This window comes from Chrysochloris asiatica, unplaced genomic scaffold (assembly GCF_000296735.1).
Source record: "Chrysochloris asiatica unplaced genomic scaffold, ChrAsi1.0 scaffold00256, whole genome shotgun sequence".
Classification (NCBI taxonomy): domain Eukaryota; kingdom Metazoa; phylum Chordata; class Mammalia; order Afrosoricida; family Chrysochloridae; genus Chrysochloris; species Chrysochloris asiatica.
In genome coordinates, this window is record NW_006408774.1 from 1,105,813 (window position 1) to 1,112,109 (window position 6,297).

The following is a 6,297-nucleotide window of genomic DNA, read 5'->3' on the forward strand; positions in this document are numbered from 1 at the left end:
TAACCTAACTTTCTGTGGAAACCGTTACCTAAAACATCATATCTAGTCTTTCATAGATACTATTTCTCCATCTCTTTGCACACTTTCTTGGGATCCAATATCATACAGAATAAAAGAACAAAATAATACTCATTACAAATCATTTATCTTACGCGGGAGGCCTAAACATATCTACCAACATTTTGAGAGTATGTTTCCTTAAAAAAAAAAAAAAAAATCCTATATTGATGTTTTTCACTAATTAGATCAGCACTAAGTGAGATAAAAACAAACTCAAATCTCATACTAGAAGCTTCTTTCTCATTTACATCATGTATAAAAATAGCATCACTGATTAAGGGGAATAGATCTTCCAAGTGGTGATTCAGGATTCAAGTTCTACCATTTTGGATTTCCACCATCTTCAATACAGTGCCTTCAAGGGTATGAAGGATCCCTTGGGTGTCATAGCTATTACATCCTCTCTCATTTTACCATTGAACATGCAGTCATATCTGAATACAAAGGAGACAAAGAAATGCAGTCTAGCAGTGTGCCCAGGAGAAAGGAGCAGGATTGCAGAGTAGCTAGTCAATCTGACATATACACTAGTTATTATAAAACACCAACATGTATTTCAAAGGCAATGCATTGTTGGTCATCTTAGCTTACATTCGTATGTTGCTTATATGTGAACTGTAATAGGCCAATTTATAATATGGCACTAATTGGTTCATCTGGTAGCGCAGTGGTTATGAATTGGGCTGCGAGCCACAAGGTCAGCAGTTCGAAACTACTAGCAGTTCCGCAGGAGAAAGATGAGGCAGTCTGCTCCCATAAAGATTTACAGCCTTGGAAACCCTGTGTAGAGTCACTATGAGTTGGAACCGACTCCACGGCACATAACAACAACAACGATTGGTTCATAGATCTACTCTTGATAGGTTTCCATGAGTTGGAGCCAATTCCATGGCAATTGGTTTTTTGTGTGTGTTTTGCTTTTTGTTTTTTTTTTTTTGACAGGAAGACAAAGGCTTGTTTTATTCAATAATGGATCTGTATAATTGTCCAGGTCACTATGTTCAGACAAGAGCAAGGAAGCTTTATTTCTTGGTCTCTTCCTCCTTGGACAGAGTCATGATGAACTCTTCTTTCTTCGCCTAGAGCTGTTCCTCACGGTGCTTGCATGCTTCCTTGGTCTTAGACCTGCGGGCCTCAGCCTGGTCAGTCAGGAGCTCTTTGCAGGCCTTGTCTGCCTTCAGCTTGTGGATGTGTTTCATGAGAACCCGCTAGTTCTTAAATATGTTTCCCTTTACTTTCAGGTATGGGCTGTGATACATTCGGCGGTCAATCTTCTTAGCTTCACGGTATCTTCTTAGCAGTCAGTGGAGAATTCTCATTTCCTTATCCAGATCCCCTTCTTGGGCATTTGAGCATTGGCAATACCCTACTGCTTACCTATGCCCATATGCCTGCCCTTCTGGCAGCCTAAGGTATTTTTGTGGTATTGAGTCCAAGAATAGACAGTAACAGGCTTGCAGATGATAAGGCCATGTTTGATCAGTTTCCGGATTTGCTGACGGGAGTTGGCATCGGTGATTTCATTGGTCTCATTGGGGTCAAACCAGACCTTCTTCTTGACACAGGACACTGGAGGCAAGCCTCTCTGCAGCCTGAGCATCCTCATGGCTGCAGCCGCAGCGCTGAAAGGAAAGAACTCCGGAAACTGATTTTTGAGAGAGGGAAAATATGAGGTGATATGGGATGAAGAGAAGAAGATTCTTTCTTAATTGAACCCAGCCTGTCACAGAAGGAGCATTCCCATAGATCTAAATGAATGTTTCCTAGAAAGAGTTTTCTAAGTCTAAAAAGAGAGTGTTACATGCAGATGTGAGAATTTCTAGTAGTTAATTGACAAATTACCTTCAGACATAATGGATTGTCTTATAGTTCTGTGGGTCAGGGATGCAGACACAGGCTAGCTGGGGCTCTGGCTCAGGAGCCCTCCCAAGACAAGATGATAGAGTGGCAGTCATCTCAAGGTTGGGCTGGGAAAAGATTTGCTTCTAACCTCACTCAAGTACTTGTTGTCAGAAGTGAGCTCCTTGGAGGTAGTGGACAGTGGGCCTCACTTCCTTGCTGGCTACTGATCAGAAGGCACACTCAGCTTTTTTGCCATGTGTATTTATAACATGGCAAATGACTTCCTCTGAGTAAGAGGACTAGCAAAATGGAAATCATAGTCTTTCTTTCTTAACGTTAATTTTTTGTTTGTTTGTTTCTGAAACAACAGACCCCTTGGTTCATCCCAAACTCAAGAGGAGGGACTTACAAAAGGCGTTAATACCAGAGCCATTTTTTTTTTTTTTTAAGTAGATCACAAGACCTTTCTTCTAAAGTATTTTTGAATAGACTCAAAAGCTGAGTGTGTTAACTGTTAGCACCATGTAGGGACTTCCGTCTCTTATAAACTCTCCAGATTACAAGAACTACATCACCCAAATACTCAGGTCATGATTTCCTTAAATAGGGTTTGGTGTGTAATTGTCGCCCAATAAATATTGATAGAAGGGGAAAAAGAAGAAAGCAAATAGAAGTCTGAGTGGTGTAATGCTTCCATTTCCATAGAAATAGATTTAATTAACAAGAACAATGTCAAGGAAACTTAGATTCACTGTTCATACAGCAATGGACAGCATTGTTCTCTTTGCAGAGTAGACAATATCGATGTGGATGAAGGCAGATGCTTTGCGCTTTTGGTTGTCGATGGCTGGCATAATTTCTCCATCATTTATTTTTTCTTAACCCTCATTTGTAGTTTCTTTATTTCAGGCACTGTTCTGGATGTGTTATATATGCCACTTCATTGAAATCTTGAAATAGACTGTGAGATAGGCATTGTTGTTGTTGTTAAGTGCCTTTGAGTTAGGTCCAACTCATTGACACCTTGTATAAGTTTCCAAAGAGTATCTGGTGAGTTTGAACCAGTGACATTAGTAACCTCCCACACTGTTCATGATTGATACAGACTCTTATTGCAGTGGAGATTATGGCATGAAGAAGGTGTTGTCATCATTCCATTTCTCAGCTTCTCTCTGTCAGTCTGCTGTCTTTTGGGAAATCACTTCTGAGCTGGGAGTACACACATACCTCTGATATATTGCAGGTTTGGTTCCAGACCACTGTAATAAAGCAAATGTCATAATCAAACCACACACTTACACACCACACACATCTGGTTTATAAGTAAGTGCATACGATTCACTACACTGTAGTCCATTAAGTGTGCAACAGCATTATAAAAAGTCAGAAACAATGTGAGAATTACCAAAATGTGACACAGAAAGTATGCAAATGCTGTTAGAAAAATGGTACTGATAGACTCCCTCGATGCAGGGTTGCCACAAAACTTCACTTTGCGAAAAATGCAATGCCATCAAAACACAATAAAGCAAAGTGCAGTAAAATGAGGTATGACTGTATTTAGTCCAATGTGTCTTCTAATGACAGTTTAATGAGCGTCCTACCACAGTTGTCAGTGTAACAATATTTCCCCTCTTGGAATGCATAGGAAGCAAAAACAGGTGAATCTGGAAGAAGGCAGGTTTGGAGTATGACTGGTATAGTAGTGAATGAAAAGAAAGGCAAGTGATAAAAAGGAGACTAAAATAAAATTTAAGCGAAGAGATGAAATCACAAAGAAGAAAATTCATTAAGTACAAATAAATATTTACTATGCAATTTTGTTTAGTCTTGATGTGGTGCTGTGGGTTAATGCACTGGACTGTTTGAACCACAAGGTCAGCAGTTCAAACTCACCAGTTGCTCCTTGGAAATGCTATTCAGGGTTGCTATGAGTCGGAACTGACTTGATGGCACTTAACAACAACAACAATGCCATTTTGTGACTCATGAAAACATATCTAAGTGGAAGTAACAGAATAGACACAGAATCACACACATAGGAGAAGACAGTCAACATGTGAGGATTATCTATAAGCAAAGGAGCACCAAGGACCGCAGTCAGACACCAGACACCAGGAAGAAGCTCGCAGAGGGAATCCACATGGGTGAGAATTCTGTTCTGGCCTTTTTGCTTCCAGACTATATGAAAAAAAACTAGACTTCCTAAAGTCAACCACTTGTATTGCTGTGAGAGCAGCATGAGACAACGAAGACCCAGTCCTTTAAAACTGGCCATCTTCAAAATCTGCCAGAAAACACAACAAAACAACAATTTTAACTCTTAATACAGTAAGAAGTAAGGAGGTACGCTAATGATGGGTTTACGTCTTCCTTTAATTACCTTTATCTCAGAAAACGACATTTGTATCCAACGTAACAGTTGAAGGCAAACACCTGGAGAAATCCTCAGTTCTACTTTTCCTTCTTTGTCCATAACCAATCCTTCTCCAAATCAACACCAGGATAATATTGAATTCCTGGTTTGCCCTAATGAGAAACATCCAACCTTGATGGTCATCAAAATCTGGAAGTAATACATTCAGAGAGGACATAACCTAGTTCAATAGGACCTGTTCAGCTTTTGTAGTGAAAACACACTTCCTGCTTTTTCATGATTCATATCTTCATAAACCCTGTTATCATGTTTGAATGTGGTAATAGCTAACATTATTGAACATGTCTCAATTTCATAAATGGGACCATTGTTACAAGCATCTTAATTTCTCTGATTTCTAGTCAGTCTTGACAGTAGAGTTTGAAAAATAGCCATGGTAATGAGAATTAGCCTCTTCATCTCTTCATTGAAACACAGGAATCTTAATTTTGTCACTTGTACTCTGTAGTGATGAATCATGTGTTTGAGCCTTGACACAAACTTCCAAAAGCTCATTGGAAGCCAGTATGAAGTCTCATGTATAAAAGTCTGTTAGATTTCTTTCAATTATGTCATTACCATGTACTTTGTAATGACTGACACTCATTTGTCCTCATGCTGTGAAAAATGTAAAAATTAATTTCAGGCAATGGAGCTCAATTTGTCTTGAAAACAATTCTGTGAAAAATAATAATCTTTGCAGCATTACAATCTCCTCCACAATGTGATGTTGATCCTGGAAAGTTTTCTCTGACATTGTTCTAGTATTGTTGTTGATGTGGTTGTGTGCCGTGGAGTTGGTTCTGACTCATAGCGACCCTGTACAGAGTTTCCAAGGCTGTAAATCTGTATGGGAGCAGAAAGTCTCATCTTTCTCCCATGTAACAGCTGGTAGTTTCGAACTGCTGACCATGAGATTAGCAGCCTGATTCGTAACTCACTATACGCTACCAGAACTCCTTGTTCTATTATTAGAAAGAGATAAATAGGAATTTCATGCTTCTGGTAAGGCAAGTGTTAATGATAACAAAAGCTAAAAACAAAACAAAACAAAACAAAACAAAACCTCCAAAAAACAACCCAAAGTAGAACCTGGAGGAATCTTGTTCCAATCCAGAGTAAATTACAATGAGTTTTTGGGGTAACTTGCTATGATAGATGGTATTATTAGTTCAAAATTATTCATTCCTTCCCTGCCCTTGCTCCAAGTCTTTAACTCTGGTTGCTATATTTGTGACAGAGGGTACTTCAATGAGTCTTCTAAAATCCTAAACAATTTTGTCTCCTATTCTTCTATGTAAGACTCCCTGGTGTTGCCGAAGCTAACCAGTTGGAATGTATTTAAAGAATCTGCAGTTTGAAACCACCAGCTGCTCTATGGGAAAAAGATGTGACAAAAGGAAGGAGAAAGCTGCTTCCATAAAGATGACAGCCTAGGACACCCTGTAGGACAACTCTATTCTGTCCTGCTATGACATTGCAGGGTCAGTACTGGACTTTTAAGCACAAAATCAACAACAAATCTGTCTTATAGGGTCACTGTGAGTCCTAATCAACTGGGTGGCAAGGAATTATTTCTCTATGTAGTAGCAATTTTACCTCATTTGAATGATCAACATTACCTTGGTAATTATAGGAATTCTTCTATTTGCCTACTATGCAGTGTGAGGAGCCCAAGGTGACAAGAAGCTACACACATAATGGGGTACTTCACATATACCCTATGAAAATGTCTTCCTTTGGGAACCTGAAATTCTATGCTCAGGATCAAGATGTGTGAAGAGAGATAGCATACATTGCTCAAATGGGTTACCTAGGTACCTGTAGTTTACCTATTGGAGAATATATATACTGTTCTTGTTGTTGTCAGGTGTCATCGAGTTGGAACTGACTCATAGCGACCCAATGAACAGCAGAACAAAACAATGTCCGATCCTGGGCCAACCTCACTACCGCTGCCACACTTGAGTCCATCAATG

At 39.4% G+C, this 6,297-nt stretch overlaps 1 pseudogene; it reads right to left on the reverse strand.

Annotated features, from left to right (window-relative positions):
* Window positions 1-1,082: 1,082 nt before the first annotated feature.
* LOC102816959 lies at window positions 1,083-1,675 on the reverse strand (annotated as a pseudogene).
* Between the last annotated feature and the right edge of the window lie 4,622 nt (window positions 1,676-6,297).